This window comes from Podarcis cretensis, assembly GCF_951804945.1.
Source record: "Podarcis cretensis genome assembly, chromosome: 14".
Classification (NCBI taxonomy): domain Eukaryota; kingdom Metazoa; phylum Chordata; class Lepidosauria; order Squamata; family Lacertidae; genus Podarcis; species Podarcis cretensis.
Genome location: NC_137183.1, coordinates 39,033,857 through 39,049,557, shown reverse-complemented (window position 1 = coordinate 39,049,557; position 15,701 = coordinate 39,033,857). Strand labels below are relative to the sequence as shown.

The 15,701-nt window shown below is 44.8% G+C and overlaps 1 protein-coding gene across 5 annotated transcripts in view; it reads right to left on the bottom strand.

Annotated features, from left to right (window-relative positions):
- The window catches only part of TBC1D24 (TBC1 domain family member 24), a 33,233-nt gene extending 29,745 nt beyond the window's left edge, over window positions 1–3,488 (bottom strand). The window contains exon 1 of one of the 5 annotated variants that reach the window (XM_079952396.1): window positions 3,318–3,488. The gene's annotated coding sequence lies outside the window, so the exon portion shown is untranslated. Of the gene's footprint in view, window positions 1–3,166; window positions 3,256–3,289 lie in introns of those variants that run through there. The other 4 variants (XM_079952393.1, XM_079952395.1, XM_079952397.1 and 1 more) reach the window with 4 other exon arrangements.
- Between the last annotated feature and the right edge of the window lie 12,213 nt (window positions 3,489–15,701).

Genomic DNA, 15,701 nt, shown 5'->3' with positions numbered 1-15,701 from the left:
TGGTCGGCGGTTTGAATCCCCGCGGCGGGGTGCTCTCCCGTCGTTCGGTCCCAGCACCTGCCAACCTAGCAGTTCGAAAGCACCTCCGGGTGCAAGTAGATAAATAGGGACCGCTTACCAGCGGGAAGGTAAACGGCGTTCCATGACCTGCGCTGGCTCGCCAGATGCAGCTTGTCACGCTGGCCACGTGACCCGGAAGTGTCTGCGGACAGCGCTGGCTCCCGGCCTATAGAGTGAGATGAGTGCACAACCCTAGAGTCTGGCAAGACTGGCCCGAACGGGCAGGGGTACCTTTACCTTTACCTTTTATACATACATTATGTAAGGCTGCCATGTAAGGCTACCCTTTACAAAATGGGCAGAAGCTAATTCAAGCATGTTCTCACTGAAATGAAATACAGTTTGCTTAGATATGTAAATGACTGTGTGGTGCAGGTTTTCAAAATCACAATCACAGTCATAGTCAATTTTTTTTTCTGGGGTTGTTTAGAAGGTGGGTTTCCCCCTCACTTTAGTTATCAGCATCAATTCCAAGAGCCCAGCAGCGCCAACAATAAGGCTGCCAAGTGTTTCAGGATTCAAAACTTGTGATCTTATGAAATATGAAGTAAGATCTTAAAAAAACCATCAATACATCTCTTTGCTGTAAAAAACCCCCACAGGTTCCCAGTGTGGGAAAAGAAAACCAGATAAAACTATAGCACGCATGTCAAAATAGAAGTTACTATTACTGCAGTAACTGCTCAAAGAAAGGGAAGTGTGAATGCGGCTAAGATTGCTCAATTACCAATTAAATTCAGGGCTGGAAAAAATCCTTTCCCCCACCCTACAGATATAGGCAGATTCAGAAGTCATGAGAAAAAATGGCCTAATTGGTAACTCATGGTTGGAATCAGTCTAATTAATTACAAATTCATGAATGTTTCGGAAAACATTTTCAGGGGAACATGCATTCTGAAGCGATACAACAAACATCTTAAGTCATTTCAAAATCTTAGGCCTGAGAGATACAGGCTTTTTTAAATATAATCCACAGTGCAAAGAGTATTAGGGCAAGTTTTTTTGTTTATTTAACCTATAGGATATTGGCAATTTCAAGTTGAACAGTTTAGTGCATGAGATTCATGCATCACACGATTAAGAAAAACATAAACAGGCACTTAAACATGCCTTTAAACCTAGTTTATTGTGTTTATACAACAACCACTCTGTAACTACGAACAATTCAGGCTGCTTGCAGTATCAACATCCATTCTAGAGGTAGCAACGGCTTCACTTTAGGTCAGGCTTGCCCCTCCAGATGTTTTGGGACTACAACTCCCTTCATCCCTAGCTAACAGGGCCGAGTTTGGGGATGCCTGCTTTAGAGCCTCAGCATCAGATTCCAGTTACATATTTCCCAAACTAGCAATGCCCCCCCCACACCAGATAAGTACCATTACACCCCTAATGTCACTAACCATATTTTACAGCCAGAGGGTGGGTAGAAATTTCAGCGCTCACTCTGGAAAACACACGACTAGTCAAAAGAGAAGGTAGAGATATAGCAAGGATGCCAATTATGTGGGTGGAGTTGTGTAAACAGATCCTCTATATAGTTATGTATTTGGGGAGTCCCACCGTATCAGTGGAGCTTATTTCCAGGACACCCTTCCCCTCATGCTGCAGAACCTCTTTTTTGGATTTGCCTGAAAATTCAGTGTTTTAGATGTCCCATGTCAATCTTCAGGAATCAAGATTTTGTTTTTCCATCTGTAGGAATGCAAGCTGGGCCTCTAATTCAGCCCTCAATCACCTATGGGTGGCATTCAGTTAAGTTTTACTCAGAACAGACCCACTGAAATTCAAGGCCTTAACTTAGTAATGTTTATTAATTTCAGTGGCCCTTAGTTGAACATCACCCAATACTTGTGCATAACTTTGTTTCAATGGTTTTTTAAAATTATCTCATCATTATCAGATTTCTACATACCCTGGCCTTTATGTAATGGGCTAGGATGCAACACGGGGTTGTAGCCCAACCTCAAGCAGGTGCCCCAGTTGAACCACTTTTCTTGTACCTTTGGATTTCATTTCATTTTTAAAAGAGAAGGCAAAGGGGCGCAGCAGAAATGTGGAGGTTAAGGAGGTTAGTATAGATGAAAACAACAGAAAACAGGGCATTACAACATCAGGAAGAGCTTTCTAACAGTAAGAGCTGTTCAACAGTGAAACAAACTCCTATGAGAGGTGATGGACTCTCCTTCCTTGGAGGTTTTTAAGCAGAGCTTGGATGGCCATGTACTTGAGATTCCAGCATTGCAAGGGGTTGGACTAGATGATCCCCAGAGTCATTTCCAATTCAAGGATAACAATGCCAGTCTTATCCAGTGCTGCAAGTTGGGGCTAAGATGGTGGGTCTGGAGTGTGAAAGGGATGAATACTTCTGCTTTAAGGGTCTTTCTTCCACACAATTACAAGTGACCCAATGTCTAGAAGAAAAGCTGCTGGGATTCACATCATTTGGGGAGCTTTTCCATATTTTAAAAAATATCACTTGCCCTTAATAACCCACCTTATTCCTCCACGGAGTTCAAAGCAACACACACTGTTCTCTCTCCACACCCCTTTTATCCTAACAACCACCCCGTGCAGCAGGTTAAGGCTGAGAATCTGTCACTGACCCCAATGTCACCTAGTATGCTATGGGGCTGAGTGGGGTCAATCAGACCAGGAACTCCCGAATTCTACCTTGACACCGTATTCACTGCACGCCACACACATAGACCCCAAAATGTAGACGCACAGCGAGCTCCTTGGCGGTGGCACTCTGTTCATGCTCAAGGACACTGCCCCCTTTTGTGTAAACTCTCCCACACACTCCACAAATCCATCATCTCTGGAAACTGGGAAGAGGATGAAAAACAGAAGAGGACTTCGGCTGAAATGAAACCCTGCAAGTGAGGAGACACCCCGCTCAGCCCACCCTTCCAGGGAATTCCTGTATTTCTCCCACAGTAGCTGTTCTCCACAAAAATACCTCGCGCCCCCCCCCCAACGCTAAAACGGCCGTCTCCACCTTGCCTTTGCTCCCAGCCCCCTCTCCCGGCAAGAGGTGTGGGTCGGAGGCGCCCCCCGCAGGCTGAGTGCGCCCTCGCGCCCTCCCTCCGCGTCCGGCCCCTCTTACCTCTGGCCCCACTTCAGGTACCAGCTCGTAAGACCCAGCCCGCGCAGGCGCACTTTTATACCATTCTATATCGCTCTCCTCCCTCTCGCTCGCTCGCCCCCCCCCCGCGTTTTCTCTACTCACCAACCTCACAGTTCATCCATGTACACACCTCCTTCGGGAGCCCTTTCGGCGGCCGCGAACGGAGCAGATTATAAATAGCGGGTCGAGGCGCATGCGTAGTAAGGCCGTCTCGGAGCTTACGGCCGCGCACGAGACTTTTCGGCGCAGGAGGAGGAACCTTGGCGCGTGCTCCCGTGGCGTGCGTGCGTGCACGCTCCGCTCCTACATAGCGCGCTCGCAGGCTGTGGCGTTATTCTGTCTGCATTTTCCTTTCCCCCGCCTTTTCCTTTTCCTCGTGCACGGCGACGGCCAGGAGGGGGGGCGTGGCTTATACATTTTTAAGGAGCTCTATAGCTCACAGCTGTTGCTCTGAGGGCGCGGTGAAGGCCGTTGAAAATATCCTTGCAGAGTTAGCTGTGTTTAGTCTGTTGTTTTTATCTCTTCAGATGTATCTTAGGTGCATCTTCTTTAGTTCTTATGTCTCCTTATAGGGCCTGTACGTAAAAGGCAATGTATATTAATATATTTTTTTAAACCACTTGATTATACATGTTGACATGTGAAAAACAACTACCGGTATATATAATTGCAAAAAAAGATATGTGAAAGCATATATCTTGAAATTTATTATTTCAAAACACCACAAGTAACAATGAAGCCCATATTTCTAAACATGTAATTGGTTGCTCATTACATGGCCTTTTATAATATGCAAAGGTAAACATCATTTTGTCAATCCAATCTGAAACAGGTGGCGTGCTATATCCCACACATACCCATTTTACCACCAGTGAAATTTGCCACTACTTCCATATCATGTAAAATTGTGTTTTAGCCCAAAAGTAATATTTTAGGCTCTAGTGACAGTAATCACTCATATTCCTCATTCTTAAATTTAAATATGACAGTATCATAACCAGCTGTAATGGCCGCAGAGGAGCCAAAATGGCAGTTGGTCTGTTGCTGAATGTCTTCCCCCTCAGATACAACTAGGTGGAAATGGCTGCAAGTCAACCCTCAATCCCAAATTGTGACCATTACACAAATTGATCCATTCCCTGGTTTTCCCCTCCCATCCCTCTGTAGTTTATCCCTTTGCCCATCTTAGACTGTGGGCAGTCAGGGGGATTTGCCCGCCAAGAACTGCGTCAGTTGGCCGGGTTTCACCCTGCATGGGCGGACAGGCAGCACAGCACAGCACAGCGCAGTCCCACTTGGCTCTAGTGGGGGGGGGGCGCTCCAACAGTGTTGGCAGTTTGCCTGCCCCCGGGCACTGGCAACCCATGCTACACCACTGATGCTGTGCTGAGAATGTTTCATTCCTGCTGCATTCCAGAGTACTTTCCAGTGACTATGGATAGTTGTACAATATTTTAAACACTAAGCTAGTTGAAAGCTTGCAAAAATGGCTTCTCATTTGAATGTGGTATACATAACAACATTCACAGTGCAATCCTAAGAATGGGCTGGGAGCCTATCTACACAATCCATTTAAAGTAGCACCATACCACTTTAAATAGTCATGGCTTCCCCCAAAGAATCCTGGGAGCTGTAGCCTGTTCAGGGTGTTGAGAGTTGTAAGGAGGCACTCATTCCCCTTACAGAACTAGAATTTTCAGAGTGGTGGGTGGGGTTCCCCAACAACTCTCAGCACTCAGAACCAACTACAGTTCCCAGGATTCTTTAGTAGAGACCATAGCTATTTAAAGTCCATATGATACTGCTTTAAATGTGTAGTGCAGGTTGTTGTTGTTTAGTCGTTTAGTTATGTCCAACTCTTCATGACCCCATGGACCAGAGCACGCCAGGCACTCCTGTCTTCCACTGCCTCCCGCAGTTTGTAGTGCAGGTAGCAGGACTTATTTCCAGGTGAGGATTGTAGCCTCAGTGATTCGAGGTCAGACAAACACTGAGAATATGAGACCCCTTGTGGAGATAAGAAGCAACTACCTACTAGTGTCTGGAGAAGGATGGCATACATATCTTAATAGTGTTTAAAATAGCATTAGCCTATAAGGAGAAAACAAAACTGATCCACCTGCCACAATGAAGTGGTTATTAAAATGATGGGGATGTTCAAAGTTAATTACAGATCCAAGTTAACAACCTGCTGCAATGAAGTGGTCTTTGAAGGTTTTTAAGCACCCAGGGCCAATTTACCCCTCCTAGAGTCTGTCTCTTCTTTAAGGAATGGAAGTTCTTAAATAAGATCTTAAAGAGGCAGGGACCTTGTTTGGATTCTAGCACACCTTCTCCTTTCTGACATTTTCCTGTAAGCACATGCCTTCTCTGAGAAGTTGACATGGGTATGTGGAAATACGGTAGCTGTTCATTGCTATTGTTTCTTGCTATGGAAAGCCTGAAAAGTTCAGCAGTGGTAACATCAGTGATGCATCAGAAAAGACCAGAGATTGGTGCAAGCTGAACAGGGGAAGGACAGAATTTTAAACAAAGCGTGTTCACATTCTTGTCTCAGTGACGTCTACGCTGGCTTGGTCATGCCCACAGAATGGAAGATAGCAGGATCCTTAAGGACATGCTCTATGGGGAGCTGGCTTCAGGCACCAGGCCCATTGGCAGACCAACTCTGTGTTCATGCAAATGTGACATGAAGCCTGGCAACGTCAACTCTGCTGTGTGGAAACTCCTTCCAGACACCTGCAGTGCTGGAGACAGGCAGTCAGGTCTTATATCCATAGCAGGGACCAGGGGAGGAATGATCGCTGGAAGGAACACAGAGGGAAGAAATGCCATGGTGCATCTGCAGCAGCAAAACCAGGTGCCTTCATCTGCCTGAGCTGCAACAAAACATGTCTCTCCCGTATTGAGCTCTACAGCCACCATTGTCACTGCTTCACCCTCAAAGACACACTTCACAATACAGTGGTACCTTGGGTTACAGATGCTTCTGGTTACAGACGCTTCAGATTACAGACTCCACTAACCCAGAAATAGTACCTCGGATTAAGAAATTTGCTTCAGGATGAGAACAGAAATTGCGTGGTGGTGGTGCGGCGGCAGCTGGAGGCCCCTATACCTAAAGTGGAACCTCAGGTTAAGAACAGTTTCAGGTTAAGAACAGACCTCCAGAACAAATTAAGTTCTTAACCCGAGGTACCACTGTACACTTCACAATATCAAGCGGAAGATTATTATCTTCATCATTCCAGCCAGGCAAAAACATTTGGGGCAGTGAGGGGTGTGACCCAAGGAGAACTGAGCAGGGCTGGACAGCTTGGCCTAGGCAGTCACATCTGGGCCCTGGCCCTCAGCTTCCACACCAAGACGTTACAGGCACAATCACTATAGGAAACTGCCTTATACCAAGTTAGACCACTGGCCATCAAGCTTAGCATTTGCTATGTTGCTATGCAACAACAGCTCTATAGCGTTTCAGATTTTCGCAGCATGGCCTGGAGATGCTGGGGACTGAAACTGAAAACTTTTGTGCCTAAAGCAGACCACTGAGCTAGAGCTCATCATCATCACCATCATCACCATCTAGACTTTTAGTTACAGGCTGGAATGAAAAAGGATTTCCAAATGCTAGTGCGTCCTGTGGATTGAATACAGTAATAAATTCCTCCTCCATCCTTGCTGCTGCCCAACGTCTTCTCCTCTCTTCTCCTTGACCCACCTCCTCCAGCTCTCACTATACAATTGCTGAGAGGGGTGGGGCATAGCCCACACTCCATTGTTGCTCTTGGCCAGCCTTTAACAAGGCTCCTTCCAGAAAGTGTGGTATGAATAATTGCCCAATTAACCGAAGGGACTTCCAGATGTGTGCGCTGCTTTCATACTAATGCAGACCTCCAATCCATGTGCCTGATGTCCCAGAAAGCCTTGGAGATGGGCAAGGTGGGGGGGGGGAGGAGAAGAGAGGGAGAGCAGGCCTTGGTAGGGCCAGCAGGGCTGCAGACGTACAGAGTGCCCCCCCCTTCCCTTTAGAGGGGAAATGGCTTGTTTAATGACCCAAAGGAGAATGGATTTTCGCCCGCTCTGCCAGCTGAAGGCGAAGTGTGCCAAAAAAGTGAAGCGAGCCGAGAGGAAAGTCAATCCTGTGTTTTGATTTTTATCAGGTGTATGAACAGCGACCTCTCCTAAATCAAGGTTCTTTTTTCCCGGTGCACATATTCCACAGTTTGCTCCGAGTAAAAAGTCCCTTGAGATTTGGAAAGCAAACCTGCGCTCTTAATGGATTGAGGTCATGGCAGAATTTGAGTTCTGCCCACCTGACCATAGGGGCTTAATGTTCCACTTTTCTCAGTTGGCAGGTGGCTGAAAGTCGCTGCCTTGCGCAGAGAATGTGGTGCAACACACTTCCATGAATTGAGATATTTTGACTGGACTTCTCAAATATTTGTTATCCTGCCAACTGTTTCTGTGTGGGTGTAAATGCCTGCACTGAACTGTGTTCAAGTGGGTTGTATTTCTCTGGCCCAGAGACCACAATCCTTCCTCTTCAGACACGCAAAGGCTTAGCTTACGTCCACACCTGCAAACCGCCATGGGGTTGTGTCCTGATCAGCAATTTCTTTCACAATCTGTTGTTCAAGGCAGGGCAAGGGTGACTAAGCAGGGGTGGCGAAATTTGTCAATTTCCGTTTCTCATTTTTCCAGTCTTTTACTCAGTTCTCCACATTTCCCCATTCTTTTGCAGTATATATTTTTTAAGTTCCCAAGAAAATTCACCAGCAATTTTTAGTGAATTTCTCCTCCTATAAATATTCTATACAAGTTTTTAAATGCAATTTTGTCTAATAAACACATTTTTGCAAAGCACATTTCCCCAATATAATCCATTTTTTAAATTATTTGTGCAAATATATGCCTTTATATGCACACTTTAATATATGCATTTTGTACACATGATTTGGTTGGAGAAGTGTAAATTTTGCAGGGCGGCTGTGTTTTGGTTGTTTCCAAAAGTGTGAATTAGGTAGGCTTGCCTTTAATGATGAGTGGAATCAAATTTCTCCCCCATCCCTATTGCCAAGTGACCTGCCCTAGAGAGGACAACTCCTGAGGGCCCTCTATATAAAGGGATGTCTTGGCCAAATCTGGTTTGAAGATAAAGAACCCTAAGAAGGGAAAGCAGGAAGGGCCTTGAAGATGCACATCACAGCATCTGGAGAGCAAACTGAGCCTTCATATGGGTTAAGGTAAAGATAAAGGGACCCCTGACAGTTAAGTCCAGTCGTGAACGACTCTGGGGTTGCGGTGCTCATTTCTCTTTACAGGCCGAGGGAGCCGGTGTTTGTCTGCTCTGGGTCATATGGCCAGCATGACTAAGCTGCTTCTGGCGTAACGGAACATAGACACCAGAGCAGCACATGGAAATGCCATTTACCTTCCTGCTGGAGCGCTACCTATTTATCTATTTGCACTGGCATACTTTCAAACTTCTAGGTTGGCAGGAACTGGGACTGAGCAACGGGAGCTCACCCCGTAGCAGGGATTTGAACCATCAACCTTTTGATCGGCAAGCCCAAGAGGCTCAGTGGTTTAGACCACAGCGCCACCCACGTTCCAGACATATGGGTTACCTTGTCACAAACAGTCCCTATTTTATTGAGATATATTTCTATTTAAGTTATACTAATGCCTTGTAAATTTTCATTCATTCATACAAATTAGCATATGCAAATAATATGCAAATCTGTGCCCCATTTGTCCTCTCTTTATTCTTTTTTGGGTGGCGTGTAAGCGGCCATTCCAGCACTGGGTTTTCCGTGTCTCTATAAGAAGCCTTGCATCAGGATGTATGGTCCAGCGAACACACTGGCTTTGTAATTTCCCCCCATTTACCAAGGGATCTTGTTTGCTAGCAGAAGCTGCCAGCTGCTTTGCTGTCCTAGTATCTACTATGGCTGTGTTGGTTTGAGGCTGACGGGAGTCCAAAACATCTGAAGGGCAACAGGTTGGCAAAGGCTGCTCTAGAACAAAGCTATGTCACAACACAGCTTAGCTTTGCAAGGGGCTGGGTGACATACCCACTAGCATTTTAAAGCAGCCAACAGTGGGAATGCCATTTCCTCACTTCCCAGAAAATCCCTTGTGAAATATACTCAGAGTCTAGAGTGGATTTCATGCTCTTTATTCAGTTCATAGTGGTGAGGAGGAATGAATGTTTCCCCCAAAAATCTGCTTTAGAGACATTATTTACACAATGGGCCCCACGTGATTGGCTAATTCCGGGATTCTCCTGTAGGCCAATCAGGGTGTGGATTCACTTCCACTTAGAGCTGGATTGGGTGGCTCCTGCGGACCAATCATGCTGCTGCATTGTTCTAGGACCAATCAGACTGCTGCATTCTGAATCCTATTGTTCTAGGACCAATCAGACTGCTGCATTCTGAATCCTATTGTTCTAGGACCAATCAGACTGCTGCATTTTGGATCCTATTCAACTCAGTACATAACACCTTGCGGGGTGGGGGGGGGTGGGGGAGCTATGTTGTGCTCCAGCATTATTCTGGGACATTCTGAGGCTTTAAATACTGTACAGCAGTTGGCAGCATGAAGGAGTTGGGAGAAGCATGGGTGAATTTTGCACACCTTGTGCCCCACCCTCCAAAGTTAGTATTCATTTTGCTACAGTCCTGTTTTAATTTGACTAAACTCATACAATTAATAAAGGCATAGTGTACTCCTATAAATGTCTATGCATAACAAAGCCCCCTTGAGTTCAATGGGCTTTGCTCCCAGATAAATATGCATTAGGCTTCAGTGTAAGATTTCTTAATCAGGCAACACACCTCTTTTAAAAAGCTTAAAATAAATAAATACAACGTTAAATCGTAAATAATAATGTTTCAGAACTCCCCAGTCAGCAGGTTACTACTACATGCCAAAGACACCACCAAAGCAATATGTAATCAGAACTTGAGCTATCAGAACATTTCAGCCATTGGGGAATGATATTTTTCAGATAGGTATGAAATGGGTACAGCTAGGAGTAGCTGATTTTTCCCTTTAAAAAATAAAATTCCAGGTTTTCCAAGATCCCTTGGCCTGTGAACAGGAAATTCCTTTTTATCCACGGAGGAGTTTTCAAGCCTTGGGAAAGCCATTTTTAATGCTAATCTTTGCTAATTTCTAGTCCTTGGCTATGAATTTGCCAATATACACATTTTCCTTCCATGCACATACATTTCTCATGTATGCCAAGCCAAGCTGCTTCGTTGGAAGTTTACAGAGATCTGCTTTCCTATTCCCTTGCAAAGCCCAAAGGAAGCAGACCCTTACAGAGATTTTCACAGGAAGCAAATCTTTCCCTTCAGACAGGATAGGATAGGTGAACCTCTAAGAAGAGCAACTCACCCCTTGAGCATAAGACCAAAGCCATAGTAAAACCCCAAAGATGGGCAAGATGGGCCATTTCTTTCCAGGGCGTGTTGCCACCTAGCTACATGGGATATTGCTTATGGACAATGAAAACCCAACCAGGGAATCCTACTGGGGGATGTTGCTGTGGCATACTGGAGGAGCAGGGCCAGGAGGCTAACTTTGACACCTGAGAACACAAAAAAGCAGAAACAAAACAACTACTTATTTCATTTTAAATGGAACTTCCTGCTGAGTGTAAAGCATAGACCCTCATTTTTAATGGGAAACGGGAGAGAAGGCTTCTCCCAAAGTGTTAGAATGCCACAAGTAATTTAACTATAGAACAAAATAAGATGTGTTATTTTATATGATACAGAATCCTATGTCCAACTATGTGCACTGCTACACTTGCGAATAGCCTTAAGAGGCCTGACGTGCAAGTCTCTTCGGGGTTACATAAACACCTCCAGTTACAACATCTGGGAAGGGTGGACATCAGGTTGTTTGGTGGTGCAACAATTTTAGATAAAATTATAGCTCCAAACGGGGGATTGTTATAAGAATTTTAAGGTCTCAAATGTAGAATAAATATTCATAAATGCACACGTATCTAATATATAAACCATGTGTCTGAAACAGTACAGGAGTGCAATCCTGAAGCCATTTTGACTCTCCCAATGACTTCTGCAGTAACGGGAAGCCTTCCCATTGTCTTTTCCCTTACAAATCTCGTCTTAAGGGTGCATTTGTGTATGAATAGGGTGAGCCTTCAACCTGGATTCAGGAACTAAAATATTAACCATCACAAAATAATGGCCAGGTTGCCCAGGTAATGCAACCAGCGGCCATTATCAGGTATCCTGCCAGACAGGATTTCTGCTGTAGACTGCCTCCTATGATGTATGTATGATGATTTTGGGTTGGTCTTTGGCTAAGGGGGTTGGGCAACGTCAAAAGTCTTCAAAGGTTCCTGCACACTTTTGTTCAGGGTTCTCCCACCTTGGCCTCTCCATTACCAAGGTGATGGAGTAGGCAACAGCTGCTGCTCTGAACCAGACTCAGTGCTCCTCATAAGGCTTGATTTCCCGGCCATTTATCATCTTGGTTGTCCTCCTTTGCACACCTTCCAGCTTGTCAATATCCTTCTTCATATCCAAGTCCTAAGCTGTTTAGGACCATGCAAACACTTCAAAGCAGCTATGTCACTGAGTATGTTGCTTTGGGCTCCACTGTTGTATCACTGCCAGATTTAATGATGGCCTATGGTTACAGATCAGAAGGTCAGCGGTTCGAATCCCCGCAATGGGGTGAGCTCCCGTTGCTCGGTCCCTGCTCCTGCCAACCTAGCAGTTCGAAAGCACGTCAAAGTGCAAGTAGATAAATAGGTACCGCTCCGGCGGGAAGGTAAACGGCGTTTCTGTGTGCTGCTCTAGTTCGCCAGAAGTGGCTCAGTCATGCTGGCCACATGATCCAGAAGCTGTACATCAGCTCCCTCGGCCAATAAAGCGAGATGAGCGCCGCAACCCCAGAGTTGGTCACGACTGGACCTAATGGTCAGGGGTCCCTTTACCTTTACCTTTTATGGTTACAGAAAAGAATGAAGGAATGATGTCTATCCATGGCATTCTGCTGCAATATGAAGCAGCACCCGCAATTAGTTTTTGCAAAAGTGTGAAGCAAATGAGGGCACTGTGAGCGCTCTGACCTGGAGGCTTTGGGCTCTTCCCGTGTGATTACACCTGTGCACGCAAGTGAATTGCCACTTTGTGCCAAAACTCACTTCTCCTCTGCATGCTCTTGTTTTCATTAACATGCATTCTTGGGTTCAAAACCCTTCTTGCTTTCAGCTGAGTAAACATTTTCCATTGCACATAAAATTCACCTTAACGCTAATAAGCCTTCACCCCCTCCCTGCTGCCACCTCTGTGCTTTTGGCGGGACGAAAAAAAAAAATGGCCTTATTACCTGGCTTATGATCGGCATGGGACTGCAATTTATGGGGTATGTTTGGGAAAGTGCCATGGCAAACCCCCCACATTTATAACCTACTTAAATACCTGCAGGATATTTGGAGGGAGACGGAGAAAAAGGTTTCAGGGAGGAAAGCAGTTCTTATAAGATATTGCAGCTGCTTCTGACTCCATCTTGGTTCATAGAGAATGGGGCAGAGGTACCGAATGGTTGTCCGGTGCTGAAGCTGATTAGTGTCCGAATGGGAAACTGCCAGGAATTGGAAAACTGACTGGATAAATGATCTATCCCTTCCCAGCCAAAGTAAAATAAAATAAAATAAATGAATTTTCAGGAGGGCTGAGAAATATGCAAACTGACCTGGAAGATGTGGATATTGGGAAAAATGGGAAACAAAAAAATTGAACAGTTTTGTCCATCCCTAGCAATGAATGGATCTTTATAGTTCTTTGATACTTCGGACTCTAATTGTGCAGAAATGTCCTTTGGTTTTCCCAGCACAGGTGATATGAAATATATTACTGCACTGAGAGGATGAGAGAAGGAAACCTGTTCCAGCACCGGCACCAACTACAGGAGGGCCTGGCACAACATCATGACGTCATGTTACATCACGGTTGCCATTGGGTGCCCCTAATCTGGGGCCCAAGTCAGCGCTCCTGTGTTCCAGGGTGGCGGGGAAGATAAGTATTTCTGGTCCCATCAGGTGATGACAATGAAGGCGAGACTTTCCGAATGGGAGGGTGTTAGTTTTCACATTTCCCTTGTGGACAAATTTTGTCAAATAACACACATTTTTGCAAGCAGTTTCTTTCTTTCTTTTCTTTTTTGAGGGGAAAACACTCTGGCTAGTTTATTTATTTCACTTCATTAAATTTATACATCAGTTCATTTTGGGGGGAAAAGCAGCACCTCAAAGTGGTTTACAAAAAGATAAACCAAGAGAAAAATCGCAACAGTGCTTTAAAGCACAAACACACACACGCAAAAACATTAAAACCACCTCAACTTCCTCAACATCTGAGTCGACTGAGCAAGTATGTTTTCATCAGGTGCCAAAAAGAGAACAATGAAGAAGGCGCCTCTTGGTTTCATTGGGCAGGGAGTTCCAAAGTGTACTGAAGGAGAAAAAGGAGAGGAAAACACTCCCAGGGGCCCATATTTACATGTATTTGTTTGTTTCTTTATTAAATTTGTGTACTGCCCTTCAACTGCAAGCAGTTTCTTATGATAGGAAGCATTTTTTTGGTCATTTTCACCAATATACAATTTAAATGTATTGGACGGATATGGCCAAAGACACCTAGATCTTTTTCACATGTACTGCTGCCAAGCCAGGATTCTCCCATCCTTTTCTTATGTCATTGAATTTCTCTCATCTCAGTGTGGGATAAGTGATGGAGCATATGTCGGTTAACTTCTTAATCAGGAGTCGGCAGATACTAGCCTGGTTTACCAGCCAGTCATTATTTGTGCTTGCCACCAGACTGTTCCCCTTTATCCTCTGGCATGGGAGACAGGCAGAATCTTATCTCATTTATACAGGGGTGTAGAAAGGAACAGCATGAGTCTCTCCTGCTGCTTGGAAGGGACTACTGTATTGCAGCTTCTGACCTGCTTGGAAACTGCAGTAGAAATTAGACTTCTGGGCTAGTAATCCGCACGGTACCAATTGTTCTGCTTGCCAGAGAACTGGGGGCACTCCTGGCTGCTAGCAAACCAGTGGGTGGATCTGTGTAAACTTATTCTGAATGGATAGACCTTAACAGAGGGACTGGATTTCAGGGAAACCCATAGAGCACACCACTTGTACCATGAAGGACTTCATATATCTCTTGATTATCTCACTTTAGCTTCTTTTTTTTTAATAAAAAAATACCCCTCCTCTCTTGCATCATTGAATATTTGAGAAGCAGTAATGCATATTGGTGTGAACAACAGAGTTGGCAGTGCTAAGCCACTGTACGTTTTTGCATGATGCTGGGTTTATTATTATTATTATTATTATTATTATTATTATTATTATACCACGCTATACCTGCAGGTCTCAGGGCAGTTACAACATAAAATCACAATATAAAATCTTTACTAGGTTCCCATTGCGAGCACCAGAGTGGGAGCAGGGAAATCAACATTTTTGTCTATTTACTGAATCTTTGTTGTAATACCCACCAGGAACTGAGTTAGTAGATCATGAAGTCATAAGAACAGCCTGGCTGCAGGCCCATCTAGTCCGGCCTCCTGCTTTCCCAGTGGCCAACCAGAAGCCTATGGGAAGCCCACAAGCATCACCTGAGTGCAATAACACTCTACGTTGTTTGTCTGCAGTGGCCGAGGAAGGAAGCAATGGGCTAAGAGTGGAGGACTGGAAGGAGCAGGGCACCACCCAATTGCTTGCTTCGACAATTTGGAAATATCATCAGCTACATGTCCGCTTACAGTGAATGTCTCTGTCCTTGGGGAGTTGGGGTGGATATAGAATCTTTGGCTTATGTGTTTCTTGCCTGTAATTTCTATATGATGACTGAATCCAATCGCTGACTCCTGTTGTCTCAAAATTTCCAGGTGGGACTTCCAAATGGTATCTGGCCTAGCTTTTGGCAGATTCAAACATTACATTTCGATACCATTTTCCATTGTTCCAGGTTGGAGACGCTGTCCTTTCAAAAGCTTCTTTTTCCTCCGTAAACAGCAGAGAGCGCCCTTTCTCTTCCTAAAGCCTAATGCTGTATAGGAATATCAGAAGTAGCTGTAAATTGGTGTGTGTTGTGTTAACTCAGACTATGAGGAAAACCGTTGAAATGAATGGACATGACTAATTTAGGCCTATTAATTCCAACATGTCTAGTCAAAGTAGAACTTAGAAGGATAATAGCCTGAGTTTTAAGATGCACCCTCTTAAAGAGAGGGCAAACTTCCCCATTGCAGCTTACTGGTACTGCAGAAGCGAGTTAGGGTTGCCAAAGGACCAAAATGAACATGGGGCAGAGTCCTTATAGGCTGCCTGCTGTGCAGAAAGGAACAGGCAAAGCTTTTCATAACACAGGGGTATAGGTTATCACTTGTTTAGGTCCTCAGAGTCATGGCCAGTTGGAAAGTTGCCATCCTTAACTTATATGCAAATACCTGGCTT